The sequence below is a fragment of the Caretta caretta genome, chromosome 1 (assembly GCF_965140235.1).
Source record: "Caretta caretta isolate rCarCar2 chromosome 1, rCarCar1.hap1, whole genome shotgun sequence".
NCBI classification, from domain to species: Eukaryota; Metazoa; Chordata; order Testudines; family Cheloniidae; genus Caretta; species Caretta caretta.
The window spans coordinates 54,108,862-54,127,065 of NC_134206.1; the positions used below are offsets into that span (position 1 = coordinate 54,108,862).

General features: G+C 45.1%; 1 long non-coding RNA gene across 10 annotated transcripts in view; it reads right to left on the bottom strand.

Moving 5' to 3' along the window:
- Nucleotides 1–309: 309 nt before the first annotated feature.
- The window catches only part of LOC125635952 (uncharacterized), a 64,115-nt gene continuing 46,220 nt past the window's right edge, over nucleotides 310–18,204 (bottom strand). For 9 of the 10 annotated variants that reach the window (XR_007356434.2, XR_007356437.2, XR_007356438.2 and 6 more), the window contains one exon: nucleotides 8,859–11,987. This is a non-coding gene — a long non-coding RNA (uncharacterized LOC125635952). Of the gene's footprint in view, nucleotides 2,146–4,362; nucleotides 4,435–5,633; nucleotides 5,752–8,858; nucleotides 11,988–18,204 lie in introns of those variants that run through there. The other variant, XR_012668247.1, reaches the window with a different exon arrangement.

An 18,204-nucleotide genomic window follows, 5' to 3' on the forward strand; every position in this document is an offset into this window, starting at 1 on the left:
TGGCCTGTTCACACACTGCCTCAAGCATGCAAAATCACTCCCAACTGAATGATATGAGTGTTCTAGCCAGACACTCCTGAATTATATTAGAGAGTGACACTAGCAAATTCTCAGTCCCAAAGTTGTCCCCAGAAATGTGAGTCTTGTACTGTCCAACATCCTCCTGGACAATACAAGCTCAGAGAAAGTCTGTCATTTCATTAATGGAAAATTATATGCACAAACTCTGTTATCTCAAATGGAGGTTCCCAAACATTTCAATCCAAACACACACTGGTTTAGATAAAACAAGTTTATTAACTACAGAAAGATAGCTTTTAAGTGATTACAAGTAATGAGGCATAAAAATCAGAATTGGTTACAAAGAAATAAAAGGTAAAACCCAAGCTAATACCTAACTTATTTTGAATTCACTTAGCTTGATAAAGAAGTCTATTTGCCAAGATGTACATTTCTCATTCACTACCCTCTTCCTGCCAAAGAATGGCCTCTTACCCAGGTGATTGTCCAGTTGATTTTGTTCACACCTGGCTGAGGTCATCGGCACCAACTCTGTGGGTGCTCTGGGGCTGGAGAACCCACAGAAAAAAACTAGTGGATGCTTAGCACCCACCAGGGAGATCAGCTGTTGGAAACTGCCAATCAGCTTTTTAGCACAGCAGCCCTCATCAGCTCTTTGGCTGGCTGCAGCCAACCAGCTGTTTGGTGCAAAGTCTCCATCTATCAGCTGTTTCCCCTGCTGCTGCTCTGAGACTGCAGGCAGACGTGAGTCCTTCTAATTTTCAGGGCAGAGGGAGCTGGGTTAGGGAGGATAAGCATCCAGGGCACGGCAGCTTCTGGGCTAGCTGTGGAGTGGAGTGGAGGGGAGGGGAGGGGAGGGGAGATGAGGTGGGCAGCCTCTTGGCAGGCAGCTGAGGGGAGATGGGCAGGCAGCTTCTTGGCTGGCTCCAGAGGGCTGCTGGGGGGAGTACGGGCTGGGGGCTTTCTCAAGGACTGAGCCAACCATTCTCAGCCCACCCTGGTGTTTCCCCCAGGACTTATGTTCCCCTGCCAGCCAGGAGAAACCAACTGCAGACCCCCTTAGTGCTGGGCAGGGGGACAAACCAAAGGACGTGGCTCTTTTAAGAAAAGTTTGCCCTTGTGTCTCATGAGTGACCTTGGGCTGAGGCCAGCAGCTCACCCCCTCCCCCTCCTTCACCCATCCAGAGGGGCTTCACTGCAGCCCCAGCCCTAGCCCCTGGTGCAAACGAGCAGCCTCCCCAAGCCTGGACCCTGCCTGTGCCCAGATCCCTCCTACACGGGCTCTGGGAGCTCCCAGCCCCTATGGTTCTGACCCAGGTCCTGGGGCACCGCTTCCATTCCCCCATGCATGGGGTGTTAGGAGGGGGCAACACACCACCAGTACTTCTAGCTGCATCCTCCTTGCAGGCTCTTCTTCATGGCCGGCTCTCATGCCTGGGAAAGTAAGGCTTGCCCAGCCCAAAGCTGTCTCCCCCTCCCCCACGCCCAGATTAAGCCTGCCTGACAGGGCTTTTCCTCCCAGAGAGGAAGTTTATCCCCTCCCCTGCCAATCAGCATCCCCTCCTCCCTGCGTCAGGAAGGATTGATTCCCTTCCCCTGGATCCACCCTCCCTCCCAGCTCCCGGGGAATTCCTTCCCTTGCATCCATGCCCTGTATCTGCTTCAACTCAGGAGATGCTGCCTTGCTTCATCTTGGGACGCCTGAGCTCCTCTTGCTTCAGGATGCTGGCCTGCTGCAGCGGGGTGGAGGAAGCAACCACCCCTCTCCCCCACCTTTGGCCATGGTCCCAACAGGGGTGTTTGCTTTTTGTCTCTGAGATACTGGTTTGGTCTATTTTCTCAGATTTGGAATATGCCTTAGTAACATCATACAGTAGGATCTTATAACTTTGCATATAATGTTGCCAGATATATTTTACCAAGACAATAATGATCAGCAAATTATGAGTTTTTAAATGATACCTCACAAGGCATACTTTGTACAAGATTTACCATAGTTTTGTAAAAGTGTTGAACATAGGGGTACAGTCTGTCACCATAGGGTCCCTTTTTCATTGAGTTTAGCTGCTTTCCCGTTTTCATACTGTCCTATTTTTTGCACTGTATATTCATTTATTTATTTTCCTAAAAGAAAATAAAGATTATATGTATGCATTGCATTTCACTGTTCCTTTGTTATAGATTCACCTGCTTTCAGAGTAAAAGTTAGAGTAGCAATTTTTTCTTCATTTTCCTTTCTGTAGTTAATTAATGTTGACCAGATCAAAAGCTCCTTCTGCCTTTTGATATAAATTGAAGAGCACTGTTGAAAAGGCCATGAAATTACATATTGTTTCACGTTAGCACGTTAGCGCCAAAAGAGCTCATCATAATTAAATACTAAGAAACCCAGATTTGCCATTTGCTCTAAAGTGATCATCTCCCAATTCTATTTTCAAAAGCTGCAAAACACAAAATCCTGAGTTTTAGATGTAACATTTTGATCAACAAAACCAGCTGCAGAATGTCAGGGGATCCTGACCAAAATAATCCATGCTGCACAGATTCTAGTTCACTAAATTACTAAAATGCTGCACAACTTGATGCACAAAAGAGCTGGCAATCAAGCTCACTGTGTGTCTCTTTTTAACACCAGAGACTTTTTCTATAGACTCTGCTTTTTCTATAGACTGCAGTGCCTGTAGCATATTTCATCTGAACTTGTCTTTGGTTTCAGAGATAGGGACTTTGATGACTAAGCGTTCAAACCTTTCAGATTATCCAAGAGAAGGTTAAAAGGTGAGTTGATCATAGTTTAGTCACAGAGGTCACGGATTCTATGACTTTAATGAACATCTGTGATTTCTTCGGCTTCAACCCCTGCAGCAGCAGCGGGGCTAGAGCTGTCAGTCCCCGAGACGGCAACAGGGGCTGGAGCTGTCAGCTGCTGCAGCAGGGGCTGTTGTCCCTCCTCCCCCCATGTGGTGGTGCTTGGGCTGTCAGTCAGTCCCCCACTTTGGGGCTCGGGCTTCAGTTCCCCCAGTTGTCAGCCTCCCCCCCCCTTTCTTTTTTATAAAAGTCACGGACAGGTTGCGGGCCTCTGTGAATTTTTATTTATTGCCTGTGACCTGTCCGTGACTTTTGCTAAAAATAACCATGACAAAATCTTAACCTTAATCATAGTCTAGAAGTACCTATATGGGGAGAAGCTATCTGGTAGATAGATGGTCCTTTGATGTAGCGGACAAAGGCATAATGAGATCCAATGGCTGGGAGATAAGGGCTTGTCTACACAGTGGCATAATGCGCACTACAGGAGATGTGGTATATAAAGTGCACTAGTATGTTGCACATTAACTGGTCTGTGTAGACCTCGCTGGGGTGCACTATGGAACATTCAGGTCACACCAGTAGGATCTACACAGACCAATTAGTGCGCTTTAGAAATTACACCACCATCACCTGCAGTGCATATTACCCCACCTTGTAGACAAGTCCTAAAATGAAAAATGTTTAATAGTGAGGGTAATTAATCAGTGGAACAATTTGTCAAGGGATGTGGTGGTTTCTCTGTCATCTGAAGTCTTTAAACCAAGGCTGGGTGCCTTTCTATAAAATATGCTGTAGCTCAACCAGGAGTTATCAGTTTGATGCAGGAAATATGGGGTGAAATTGTATGGTCTGTGTTATACAGATGATTGGACTTGGTCTCTAAAATGTATGAATCTGCTTGGGGAAACACATCTGGGTGTCCCTCCTTCATGCAAGAGTGATTACGGTCTCATCAAAGACATGGTTCCTGGAATGGTTCAATGACTGGGTGCCCGGCATGTTCTCCCATCTGCTGTTGGAGGCCCCACGGCATAATGGAATGTTACTCTTGACCATGAATGATTTCCATGTAGCAGTACTCATCTGAATTGGCTTTCAATGTCTTTGCCTTTGATTTCAAGGGCTGGGCTGTTCCTGGCTGAATACAAAACCTGTTTGGGGATACCCACCTAACTGTCTCTGTCCTTTGTTTGGAATAATCTTTGTTCCTCTGTGTCTGAGTAGGCATGCCGATCTTGTGCACATTTTCAGGAATTCACTTGTTTACACTTCACTTCTTTATTGCACAACAATATGCATAAACTTATAGAAATTATAATCAATGCTCTATAGAAATGTGGTAGCATTTGAAATGTTTCCAAGCAAAATTCTGGCTTTGATTGTTTTTGATAGTAGTATCAGACAAACAGACCACTCTGAGACCACCCACAACACACATGTCCAAGAATGAGTGTTTGACAGCAACAGCAATGTGGTGGAGGGAGTGGAAAGACCAGTGTCATTCAAGGGCACACACAAGATGCTACTTACCTTGCTGATCAGATGCAAGACTCCTAGTGTATACAAGTGCTTGTGCAACTCTATTCTTCCCTGATCCAACTCCTATGGGAGACAACAGAGCTTGCTCCATACAGTACACAGGACATGACTCCCTCCTTGCAACCTTGATGTCCATTGGACTCTGTGAGAGTGAATATGGGCTGTTGAAACACCCCCAAGTGCCATCTGACACTGATTCTTTGCAGCCAACTCCCTTCCTTGGTTTGGATTGATGGGAGTGGGACAGATCTCAGCTCAGTGGTCCCGTGAATGTGTTGGTGAGCATCCTGAGGCAGGGCAGAGCAGAACATCTCTGACTGCTGCCCCTGCAGTGGGTACTGGTGTCCCACATGTTTCCCCTGTTTAGTGGCATCTGGTCTATTCAGTTTGGCACTTAGTGATTGAGTCACTGGCCCAGGTGTTTCTGTTACTCCTGGGTGACTGAAGGGTGCACAGCTGGGGCGGAGAGAGTCTGACTACCAACACACAACAAGGGAGGTTGTGGGCAAATGGGTTCTCCCGCCCCTGTAGCGATGAAGCTATCTGCTACCCTGGAATGGTGATTGCCCCATCACCTATTGGGGCATAGCTGTGAAAGGCTGTGGGCAAGGTAAACAGCTGGTAGGTACCTTTTCCCTAGTTCCCCATCCCCCCGAGGAATGGGATGCAGCATGGCCTTGGCATCTCACTGCACAGGTGTTTTGTGTATAGGAATATAGCTTGGTCTGTGCTTGTCTGATACAGTTGGCAGATCTGCTCTTGGGATCCTTAAGAGTTCTGCACTGCAAGGAACTCCCTCTGCGAGGTACAACACACTCTGCATTGTGCACCCACTCCTGCTCCTTCTGATCTAGCTCTAAATCAGTTGCAAGCCTTCTATATAGGTGGCTGCACTTCAGTATGCAGATTGATGGCTGTTTGCTTGGTAGAGTCTGTTTCTAAAGTATAGAGTCTGGACGTAGTCCTACCAGACAGCCAATGAAAGACAGACCTCTAATTTATCCTTCAAAAATGGTTCTTCTTCGAGTGCCAGTCCCTATGTGTATTCCAATCAGACTCTGCCCTCGCTTGCCCCTGTTACTGAAGTGACACTGCTGAGTAGCATGCACCTCAGCCCACTGTTACAAGGGATGTTTGCCTGGCCCAGATCTGACTAGAACCAGGCAGGTTTTGAAGCCTGGAACTCTGAGTCCTGTACCGGGGAAGGGGTAAGCAGAGAGGGGGAAGGGGCCCCCAAATCTAACTATCCTTAAGGTATTTACCTTTTTTTTCCAGTTATTACAGGAACAATCAGAGTTTCAATCTGCAGATAATGAAGGGTTCAGTCTCGGACCATCAGTGGTGAGAAAGGACAGGAGAGGTGGCTGGTCTGCACCGCCCCTTATACCATTTGATCAAAGCATGAGGAGAGAAAGAGCATAGGTGTGGCCCAACAGACACTACGAGCAAGAATCTATTGTCAAAGGGTTCAGCCAAAGTATCCCTGAAACTATTGATGAACAGCATGTACATAGATTCATAGACACTAAGGTCAGAAGGGACCATTATGATGATCTAGTCTGACCTCCTGCAGAACACAGGCCACAGAATCTCACCCACCCACTCCTGCGATAAACCTCTCACCTACATCTTTGCTATTGAAGTCATCAAATTGTGGTTTAAAGACTTCAAGGAGCAGAGAATCCTCCAGCAACTGACCCGTGCCCCAAGCTACAGAGGAAGGTGAAAAACCCCCAGGGCCTCTTCCAATCTGCCCTGGAAGAAAATTCCTTCCCGACCCCAAATATGGCGATCAGCTAAACCCTGAGCATATGGGCAAGATTCACCAGCCAGCTACCCAGGAAAGAATTCTCTGTAGTAACTCAGATCCCACCCCATCTAACATCCCATCACAGGCCATTGGGCCTATTTACCATGAATAGTTAAAGATCAATTAATTGCCAAAATCAAGTCATCCCATCATACCTTCTCCTCCAGAAACTTATCTAGAAGTGATCAAATCAGTCTGGCCTAGACTATCTCGGATGCAGCACTTTATGCTTCAGTGTGAATATCTACCATCCGGTAACAGCTCCTCCTTATAAAAAATGTTGAGACTATTCAATGTGAAATTCTGCAGTTGACTGAAGGAGGAAAATTAAAACACGAAAGAAAGATCAGTCAACTGCAAAGATAGCACTTAATTAACGAAAAAAATCCCCTTGTTTGAAAGCATACATGACGTACACTGGAGAAGATGTAAGAAATAGGATGACAGCTAATTTCAGTGTATAGTGGTGTGAATGTATATCGAGCAGACAGAAATAAGGAAGATTGAAGCTTCCAAGGTAAAAATAAAACTTGCCATTCTCGAAGCTGGGAGGGAAGCTTCTATGTTGTTGGGTTTATGGCATGTTTGGAAAAGGATAGCTGTATGTTTACTATTTCCCCCCAAATCAATCCACCAGAATAAATAAAGGAGCGATCTGAGAGTGTCACTGGCTTTCAAATGTAAAATACTTGTGTCCACAAAGCCTTACTAGAGGCTCAACAGGCATTCAATCAATATCAAGAGTGGAATACAGACCTCAAGCTTGGACCAGTGTGAACCCATCAACATGGGATACATTTTAAGCTGCAGCAGGCTCCTCAAGTAGAGGGACTGAAATGTTTTTAAACTGTAGCATAACCCAGAGAAAGGGTTTAAAAGGGAGGAAATACAGCAGTTTGCCAGCTCAAGGCACCTCCAACAACCAAAGGAGACAGCAATGATCCAGACCTGCTTTACATGCATAATGTAAAAGAGGAAGGGGTTGCAAACACTTTGAAGGAAAGGAAAGAGCCCCTTGTTGATAGAGAGGAGAATAGATATTGGGTACTATTCAGAAAAATACATATAGCAGCTCTATTCCTGGGGCCACATCGCCCTCTATTCCTGCATGGGTTATTCCTGCAGAGGAAACCAGAACCTGTGCTTGTTTTAGGATTGCCATGTCCAGTTTTCGATTGGAACGCTCAGAAGAGGGACCCAGGTGGCTCCGGTCCGCACCGCCGACCGGGCCATTAAATGTCCGTTCAGTGATGCTGCAGGGCTAAGGCAGGCTAGTCGCTACCTGTTCTGGTACCACGATGCACACCGGAAGCGGCCAGCACGTCCAGCTCCTAGGCAGGAGTGTGTGTATGGGGGGGGGGGGTCTCCACGCGCTGCCCCCGCACTGACTCTGCAGTCCCATTCAACAGGAACTGTGGCCAATGGCAGCTGGGGTGGGTGGTGCCTGCGGGTGAGAGCAGCGCGCAGAGCCTTCTGTCCCTCCAGCCTAGGAGCCGGACCTGCTGGCTGCTTCCAGGGCACAGCACGGAGCCAGGACGGGGGACTAGCCTGCCTTAGACCCACTGTGCCACTGACCGGGAGCCATCCGAGGTACGTCCGCACCCCAACCACGAGCCCCAGCCCTGAGCCCCCCCAAACCTGGAGCTCCCTCCTGCACCCTAAACCCCTCATCCCCTGCCCACCCCAAAGCCCGGACACCCAGCCAGAGCCTCACCCCCTCCTACACCCAACTCCCTTCCCCGCCCAGAGTCCCCTCCCTCACCTTGAACCCTCATTTCTGGCCCCACCTTGGGGCCCGCACCCCGAGTTAGAGCTCTCACCCTCTCCCACACCCCAACCCCTCAATAACTTTTTTCCTTTTTCTTAGCTAATAAACCTTTAGTTAGTTTACTATAGAACTGGCTATCAGCATTGTCTTTGGTGTGAGACCTGGATGTGTGAATGGTCTCTTGGGACTGGGTGTAACCTGAATATTTTGTGATTTTTGTTTTCATCTAAGTGGCCATTTATCATATAGTCTAGCTTGCCTGGATGGCAAGATAGACTGGAGTGCCTAAGGGGACCATCTGTGACTCCATTATAAGACTACTGTGGTACTTTGGGAGTTCGCATTTGATACTGTGTTTGTGAAATCTAATTCTAGAATGTACCATCAGTTTGGGGGCTCTGCCCTGCTTTTGACAGCCTGCGCTGACGTAAGCACTCACAGTCATGAGCCATGCCAGACAGCTTGACACCCCGCTCATTGAGTATTGGGCCTACCCTGTCCTTGGTCTTCCTCTTGCTTCTAACGTATTTTTAAAATGTTTTCTTATTACCTTTTATGTTCCTAGCGAGTTTAATCTTGTTTTGTTCCTTGGCCTTTGTCAAGGTTCCTTCCCCACTCTGAACTCTAGGGTACAGATGTGGGGAGCTGCATGAAAGACCCCCTAAGCTTATTCTTACCAGCTTAGTTAAAAACTTCCTCAAGGTACAAACTTTGCTTTGTCCTTGAACCCTATGCTGCAACCACCAAGCGTGTTAAACAAAGAACAGGGAAAAAGCCCACTTGGAGATGTCTCTCCCCCCTCAGGCCCTACACCCCCTTTCCTGGAGAAGGCTTGAGAAAAATCCTCTCCAATTTGCATAGGTGAACACAGACCCAAACCCTTGGATCTTAAGAACAATGCAAAAACAATCAGGTTCTTAAAAGAACAAATTTTAATTAAAGAAAAAGTAAAAGAATCACCTCTGTAAAATCAGGATGGTAAATACCTCACAGGGTAATCAGATTCAAAACATAGAGAATCCCTCTAGGCAAAACCTTAAGTTACAAAAAGACACAAAAACAGGAATATACATTCCATTCAGCACAACCTGTTTTACCAGCCATTAAACAAAAGGAAATGTAACGCATTTTTAGCTAGATTACTTACTAACTTAACAGAAGTTCTGAAGAGCATTCCTGATCTGTTCCCGGCAAAAGCATCACACAGACAGACAGAGCCTTTGTTTCCCCCCCGACCCTCCAGCTTTGAAAGTATCTTGTCTCCTCATTGGTCATTTTGGTCAGTGCCAGCGAGGTTATCTTAGCTTCTTAACCCTTTACAGGTAAAAGGGTTTTGCTTCTGGCCAGAAGGGATTTATAGTTCTGTATACAGAAAGGTGGTTACCCTTCCCTTTATATTGATGACAACCTTTTTAATTTCTTATGTTTTCATTTTTGATTCATCCCTTCATAATTTGACCTTAGTTTCCACATTTTAATGATTGTTCTTTTTTGAGTTTCAGGTTACTGAAGATCTCCTGGTTAAGCCAGGGTGGTCTCTTACCATACTTCCTATCTTTCCTATGCATTGGGATAGTTTGCTCTCATGCTGTTAGTAATGCCTCTTTGAAAAACTGTCAAATATCCTGTAATCTTTTTTTTCCCCTTAGGGCTGATCTAACTTTGTAATGTAGACCAATGTACATCGCCTTGTGTCGACCTAGTTGTTAGTGTGTCTATGGCCATGTCTACACTACAAACTTTGGTTGACACAAGTTATGTCAGCATAAAAGCCGCTGCAGTTGTGTGCATGCATACTTGGCTCCTTGCATCAGCACAATGCGTACTCACCAGGAGTGCTTGTGTCCATGCACAGTGTGTTGCACAATGGGTAAGTATCCCAGTGGGCAACCTGCCACCATCCAGTGCACTCTCTTTTGTGAAGATTTGGTCATGCATACTGGGGCAGAAATGACTCACACAGGAGTGACTGGGAACAAGGGATTAATTTCTCAGTGTGCAAATGTCTCCATCCCATAAGTCACCTATATCCCATAATTTTTGCACCTTTTTAAAAATCCCATGAATCTGTCCGGCCCTCCTCATTGTCTGCCATAAGAACATAAGAAAGGCCAGACTGGGTCCGACCAAAGGTCCATCTAACTCAGTATCCTGTCTTCTGACAGTGACCAATGCCAGGTGCCCAAGAGGGAATGACTAGAACAGGTAATCATCAAGTGATCCATCCCCTGTCGCCCATTCCCAACTTCTGGCAAAGGCTAGAGACACCATCCCTGCCCATCCTAGCTAATAGCAATTGATGGATCTATCCTCCATGAATTTATCTAGTTCTTTTTTGACCCCGTTAGTCTTGGCCTTCACAATAGCCTCTGGCAAAGAGTTCCATAGGTTGACAGTGTGTTGTGTGAAGAAATACTTCCTTTTGTTTGTTTTAAACCTGCTGCCATCTCTGACACAAGCATGGAGCCTGCAATATGCAGGACATAGTGGATGGATTTGCAACAATGGGGTTCCCACACTGATGGAGCAATAGAGAGCATGCATATCCCAATTTTGTCACCATACCACCTTGCCACAGAGCTCATTACCAGAAAGGGCTACTTTTCCATGGTTATACTAGCAATGGTGGATCATTGGGGATGCTTCACTAACATCAGTGTCGGCTGGTTGGGGAAGGTGCATGAAGTTCACATCTTTAAGAACACAGAAGTGTTTAGAAAGCTACAAGCTGGGAATTTGTTTCCTGACTGGTGAATTACCATTGGCAATGCTGAAATGCCAACAGTGATCCTAGAGGACCCAGCTTAGCCCTTGCTTCCCTGGCTCATGAAGCCGTACACTGGCCTCCTTGACAGCACCAAGGAAAGAATCAACTACCAGCTCAGCAGGTGCAGAATGACAGTTGAATGTGCTTTTGGTAGAGTGAAGAGACACTGGCATTGTTTACTCAGAAGATTGGATCTCAGTGAGAAAAATGTCCAAATGGTTATAGCTGCCTGCTGTGTCCTGCATAATATCTGTGTTTCAAAGGGGGAAATGGAGGTGGAGCAGGTGTTTGCTGAGTTTGAACAGCCAGGCACAGGGCTATTTGAAAAGCTCCACATGAATCTATACGGCTTAGGGCGGCTTTGAAAAAGCACTTTAACAGTGAGCCACCTTAATGCATTGCTGTACCTGGCCCGGCTGTTTTGGGGCCTGTTGGGAATTGGTGTACATCTATGAATATAACACTGACACTGTACCTACTAATTTTGTGGTGCTTGCTGTACATTTATAATTATTATATTGTTTTTTATCACTGATCCTATGTGTTGTCACCCCGTACAATAACAAGTAAGTGGGTGCTCTCACTGCTGCTAGGCCCTCTACAGAATATGCTGTGAACTAATGAAGATGAATTATTTTCCAAGTAATAGAATTTTATTCAGTAACAAAATCAGTGCAAATAAAAATTTGTGCAATTTAAAAGCAAATGCATTAAAAACTTAATACATTAATGGAACAGAACTTAACATGGGGAAAGAACATTCATGTCCATTTTACCTACACACGCAGGAACTGTGGCTTTCACAGGTCAGTGTATGTGAAGCTGTGGTTGTCCTTAATGTTCCTTAGGGTGGAGTGGTAGAGGTAGGGATGTGCCTTCTGATGCCATGTGGAATATTTAGGGCGGTGGGGTGGGGTTCAGGAGGTGCTATGCTGAAGTTATCCATGGACTGCAAAGGGAGGGGAGCCTGTGATTGTTGAAGCTGCAAGAATCTGAAGCATCTGTGTATACTGCCAGAGAAGCCCCATTATGTCCTGGTGGATCTCCATCTCCTTTTCCTGACAGGATTCCTGACCCTTTCTCCTCTCTGCTCTTTTCTTCTCCAGCTGTCAGCAATGTTCATGCTCCAGGCCCTTTGCTCACAGACTGATGCAGCGCTGGCTTGCAGGATCTCATTGAACATGTCAACCTGAGTCTTCTTTCTCCTCCTTATCTGGCTCAGGCATTCCACATATGTGGAGTATGAGCCCCTCAAAGTAACAAGGCAGCAGCTACAGATAAAACACACCAAGTTACCACTGTCAGTATAATCACAGTGGAAGGTGAAAGTTAAGATTCAGAACTCCCTTCCCTTGTGCCCCTAAAGTTTTAAACCAGACATGCTCATTGATGCTTCTGCTTTGGAATGCTTATGCATGGTACCACTCACAGCACCGGCCATGGGAACTGAGGAGGGAATTCCTTGGTTGCATGAAACTATGAGTATAGGGTGATGGCACTGAATACTGGCACCATTTCCCACTAGCGGTGGTACTTTAAGCTGATATCTCATTCCTAAGGGTAACAAAGGCAGAGAGAGCACAACTGCTGGTGGTGTCCTAAAGCCAAGCAGGCCTGTATGCTGCCTACCCTGTTTACTACAATGGTGCCTGCTGAAGTTATCTCTGACTAGCATGGGAAAGTGTCCTACTGCAGAGGAAGAAATAAGCCTACTGTCCGTAGAAACTTTCAGGAGACAATTGCACAGTACCTCCATGAAAGTTTAATCGAGATCCCTCAGGAGGATTCAAGGGACATCCTGTGTACTTAAACACACTGCTCCATGTGGTTCCCCTGCCTAACTCTACAGAGGAATGAAAAGCAGAGAACACTACCTCTCTTTGTTGTACCACTATCTCTTCTAGCATGAGTAAATTAATGGAAAGTCAATAGCTGTATTCCGTTAAGTTGGGGCTGCCATCAGGACATCAATGTAATAGAAAATACAATTACACATTTCTTTGAGGTTCCTTCCCTTGCATCGGGCTTGCTTGTGCTCGACTGCTGGAACTGACTGGCCTGCGGTGGAATCTCAAATAGGTCCTGGCTCGGGGCATAGGCAGACCCCCCCCCCCCCCCGGTTGCATGTCCCCCATCCTCCACCTCCTCCTCGTCCTTGCTGTTCACAGCAGAAGCCTGTGACTAGGGCACCATTGTTGTAAACAGGTTAGCAGCATATGGGCCCGGATGGCTTTAGGACAACAGCAGCAGCTGTGCTCTCTGTGCCTTTGTAACCCTCAGGAATGAGGTATCAGCTAAAATCACCACTGCCACTGGAAAATGATGCCAGTATTGAGTGCCATTGCCCCATATTCATAGTTGCATGCAACCAAGGAACTCCCTGCTCATTTCCCTCTCCACTAGCCACCCATCCTCACCATTGCTGGTGGTGAGAGTGGCATCGCACACAAGAAAAATATCTGCTTTTTCTGTAAATAAACTTCAAGTGTGCACGTCAGGGAAACTCTGACCTGCTTTTGGGTCATGCTGTTGGCAATACTGGTATGGGAAACTTCCAACTTGTTTACAAATGTAAATCTACCGACTTTCACCTGATTGTTATTAAGAATAAAGGTTTTAACTTTGCTTTTTTCATGGAGACAGCAAATAAGTAAAACTTTTCTTTATTTCATTTTAGTATTATTTTCTTTCCCCAAAAATTATACTGAGCACATAATGTGTACAATTAATTATAGAGGGCTAATTAAAACTGTAATACCGAATTCTATTTCACTTTAATATTCTTTTTTTCCCCCCAAATTTTTTTTTACTCAGCACATAATGTGTTCAATTAATTATAGAGGACTAATTAAAACTGTAATATTGAATTCTATTTTCATTAACAGCCATATGTTATTACTTGAAGCACTTCCATGGGACAATACAAATATTGCTCAGAGCATTTTGAAGGAATTATGCTAACTAAAAACTAAGCTACTACAATTTTCATATTTAGCAGGACAATTACTGCTGGGATAGATTTTAGTATAGTCACCAAATGAGTGCTACTGCTTAAAATAAGATTTAAGAACCATCTTGTTAAAATTATAAGGGATACAATTAACAATAAGTTGTGTTGACTTGCAAATTCAGATGAATGATTTCATTACTGAAACAAGCTGATAATTAAAGCTTCACGGTAAGAGAATGAGTTGCCTTGTGTATTAGCCAGCCTTTTACAATAGTATTAGGTATGATAATGAGGGAGTATTTAAAATACAGATGAAGATTCTGTTAGAGCTTTCCCTAGCTTAACACAGCTGTGGTGAGGGAGCACAGTTGCTGCACTGAGACCATCTTCTGAAGATGTTTTGGATTTGGAGGGCAGAGGCAGGCAGAATGTGTCTGGGGTACTGAAGAGGCTCATTAGTAGAGGCTCATTTTTTACACTGTAGCATCGTTCTACCAGCTTCAGCCTGTCAGCCACGCAGAAGGGAGTAGGTGAAGGAGGTAAGACCATAGCCCTATCTCCGTCATGCTACACCCTTTTGGAATACTTTGCACAACTAGTGGTGCCGTGGCTACCACGTTCTTGAACTCGGGGATCACAAAGACCTGGACTGTAACTTCCCCGGCTCATAGGTGTGCAGGCTCAGGGGGAAGGTTCCTTCTGGCCATTTACCTTCTTACATAGCCAGGGAGAGGCTAGACACAATCTGGCCCTTAATTTGTTAAAAGCTGTAAGGTAGGAATTAGCTTGCCTTGGCTTAGAAGGTTTAGGTTCAAAGTATTTTCAGTTTGAACCCCAAAGTTAGGCCAGCTGTTGACCTTTTCATGGTGAAGTTAATACCTTGGGCTAATGAAGTAGTGCGTATATGTGAGGAAAGGTGGATCCCAATTTGAATTTCATATCATGGGTTAATCGAGCAACCTTTTAGGAGGGGATGCAGCCATCTCAGGCCAAAAGTTTTTAGTCCTGCTAACTAAACCAGCTATTTATACTGCAGCTATGAATGCCACTAGCTTAGGAGTAAATGTCTGCTATAGATCACTAACCATGACATTAAAGATGTTCTTAATTGTGACTGCAGGTGCACATGAGGCCCTGTTGCTGTAGTCTGATTTCATTACATTTCTTGATTACTCATCCACGTCATCATATTCCTTCTCCTTTTCTACATTTGCTGAAAGGTTTGTTTCCAAAAGATGCCAGCATGTGGGCATTTTCAGGGGTTATGGTATCCTTTGTTGAGATGGGAAAGTACCAGCAGTAGAGTTGAAAGATTTTCCTTTTGGAATTTGAATCCAGAGTGACCTCTCCAAAATGTTCCTGTTTTATAGTAACTTTTGAATTGTTTAAAAACAGTAAATGCAAATGTTAGAATTCTCTTAGGTCAAAAATGTCTTCAAAGTGATCCAGACTAAAAATGGTTTTCTATGTTTCTGTTGTTCATCTCACTGGCTCTGAATTTAGAATTGGGTAGCAAAGGGCATGCTGTAGATCCTATTTCTTGCCATTTAATTCACAGATGGTGCTGACCCAGGTTTGGCATAAGATGGACAGAGATGACTGTCACCTTTGTCATTACAGTTGTCTCATGCTCATTTAAAATAATTGCACTCATTGCTCTGTCACTACTCTTATGATAGCCACCTGAGAGTCTCAGAATAGTGTAGGAATGGCTAATAAGACCTTTAACAGCAAGCATTTTCTAGTAGACAGCAAGCCATTCTTTTCTGTCTGTTTTGATATGGACTCTAGTATACTAATCATTCATTGTTGTCTCTTGCATTCATACAGAAAGCTGGCGTTCCAATGCAAAGAGAATGCTTAATTAGATGTCTAGACAATATTTTGTGCTGCATTGTAGTTTGGTTAAGATACAATTTCTTTGGAGTGTGGTTGATCTGGCCCTATGATGTTTGTTTTCACAGTATTGATATACTGAATGTCTTGTTCCTCAAGAGAGAAATATCAACAAAAAACTCTGCAAAAGTGCTACATATAAAAACTGAATCTAGACTTACTGATCCCAAAACACCATCTGTATTTATTTTTGAGGGGAGAGGGGAAGAAATCATCCCACAAGAGTTGCACATAGACCTTTCCCTCCTTCCATGAAAGGGAAGGGGGCCCCTACGGTACCCCTGGACCTGTAGAGCCCTCTGTAAGGAGCAGGTAGCAAAGACGGGTGCTTTATAAACTTTGTTCCCCCGTTATATCATATGCAGACAGAGGTGGATCTGCTCAAAAGTTAAAGCCTGACACATGCATTCCCTTATCCATGACCCTGTCCATGTGCAAAACCCGTTTTTACGGGACTGGGGGGGGGGGAAGGTTCCAGTGGTAGTAGTAGATAGGGAGTCTCTAACAAAGCAATGCTGCCAGCGGGATGGAAGTGGGGAGTAGAGGGCCCTGGAGCCATTATGAAGACACAGGGACACCTCACAAATGACTCTGGTCTAGGATGGGTCCCCTGAAATCCACTGTTCATGGAAGTTGACCCCCCTGCTCATTCTACAATGGACAAACCCTGTCCCCCAATATAACAATCTAGAGAAAGTTCTGTGAGGGGATCGTCCCCCATGCATCTTATCAGTTTTCCATGGGAGGGGGAAATCTGTACCCCAAGCAGGTTCTCAGGGGACTGTTCTATCCTAGTGCCTAACAGAGTTGGCATATGACATTGTTTTTCTTATGAAGAAAAGGAAAAATGGAAAAATCACTGTCAGACTGACCAATGCTGTGGTGAAGAAAATCACCCAGGAGTCTGTGACTCTTGTGGTGGAGGACTAGGCCACAGGTCTGTTATAAGGTGAAGTGAATTATTTGTTGCCTGAGCTAAGCAACTTCTTGGCTTTTCCCTGAAGCGTCTGGGATGGTTGCAGGGGGAAAATATCTTACCAGGCATATCCTAATACCTGCCAAAATGCTTTAGTTTTCAGAAACTCAGAACACTGAGGTTCCCTAACTACTCCTTCCACTCTTCAGTTGTCCTATATCTCTCCAATATACATCCTTCAAACTTCACCAGTTTTTGACCTTTTGAAGGAAAAAGGGACTCTAGATCTCAGACTCTCAGAAGTCTCCATTTGTTTCTGAGCTGAATGACTTGTGTCACATAAAACTATGAATAGATGAGGTGATGGAAAAAGCCCAAAGAATATTTAAACCATCCTTACATAGACCGGGCACAAGGACTGTTGTGACTATTGCAATACTAATGAAAATGACATATCAATACACCAGGACTCTTCTGGCACTAAGTTGACTTACTATCTGTAGTTTCTTAAGCCAATAGGGGAGTTTTTACTAGATTTTGCTGTATTATGCAGCTAGCACAGCTGCTACTCAGATCTACAAGGTGACTTGTTCGTGTACCCCACCACTCAGTCACTATACCATTCACACATCTCAGTTTTAGATGTGGTAAGACATGGTTTACTTTACAGCTCTCAGGTTTGCTTTTGTTTACTGACTGTACTGGCCTGTATTTGGCATGCCCTTGAATATAGGGCTCCGTAACTCTGGCCCTTGTCCAAAGAAGTCAGTGGGAGTATTTCCATTGACTCCAGTGGGTTACGGATCAGGCCCTTTATCCACAAAGAATTACAGTCCCTCAGACTGTGCCTACATTTACCACAGCCAATATCTCAAATGGCAAAGACTCAGATCCATAGTGGTTCTTGGCACCTGACTCCCAAACTTAGGTACCAAAGACCCATATTTAGGCACCACTATAATCTAGAAACCTGTCACGTGGCGCTGCCTAACACTGTAAATGCTTAAATTCACTCAATGGCAATTTTCCTTGGCACCTATGATCCTGCCTCTGAGCACGCACACAGCAGCTTTCCTCTAGGTGCCTGTCTTCCGCTTAAGCCTCAGAGCCACCCATGAACCAGGGGAAGATGGGTATTCACGGGCCTAACTTGCACGTGGGACTGCCTAACTGCACACAAAATAGCTGGGAGAGGAGAGGAAAGAGAAGGCTCGCCCTTATAACTTTTAGCCCCGTGGTTAGGGTATTCACCTGGCATGTGGGAGACCTCCACTTTAAGTGTTCCTGTTGCCTGCTGAGGAGAAGGAATTTGAACAGTGATCTGCCACCTCTCAGCTGAGTGTGCTAACCACCAAGCGACACAGGGAGTCTCACTCTCTGCCCCAATTAATATTTAATTATTCAATTAAAGTGGAACAACTTCAATAGGTGAAGTTGAAGGAGACCCATATCAGAATATCCCATAACCCAGTGGTTTTCTGCCCTCTCCCAGCCCACGGAGGAGAGGGTCTGAGCAACAAAGGGAAGGCCAGCTGGGGAGAATCTGGTTCTTAGGTTGCAGCTTGCTTGAATTGATACAGACGCCCAAGAAGGAGGGTTGTGGGAGTTTGGCTCCTAGGAGGAGACGTCTGACTGAACCAATGTGGACTCCAAGAAAGAGGGCTGCAGGACTCCTGAATGAAGAAGGGTTAGAGCTAAAAAGTCTTTGTTTGTGGTAAAGACTAAA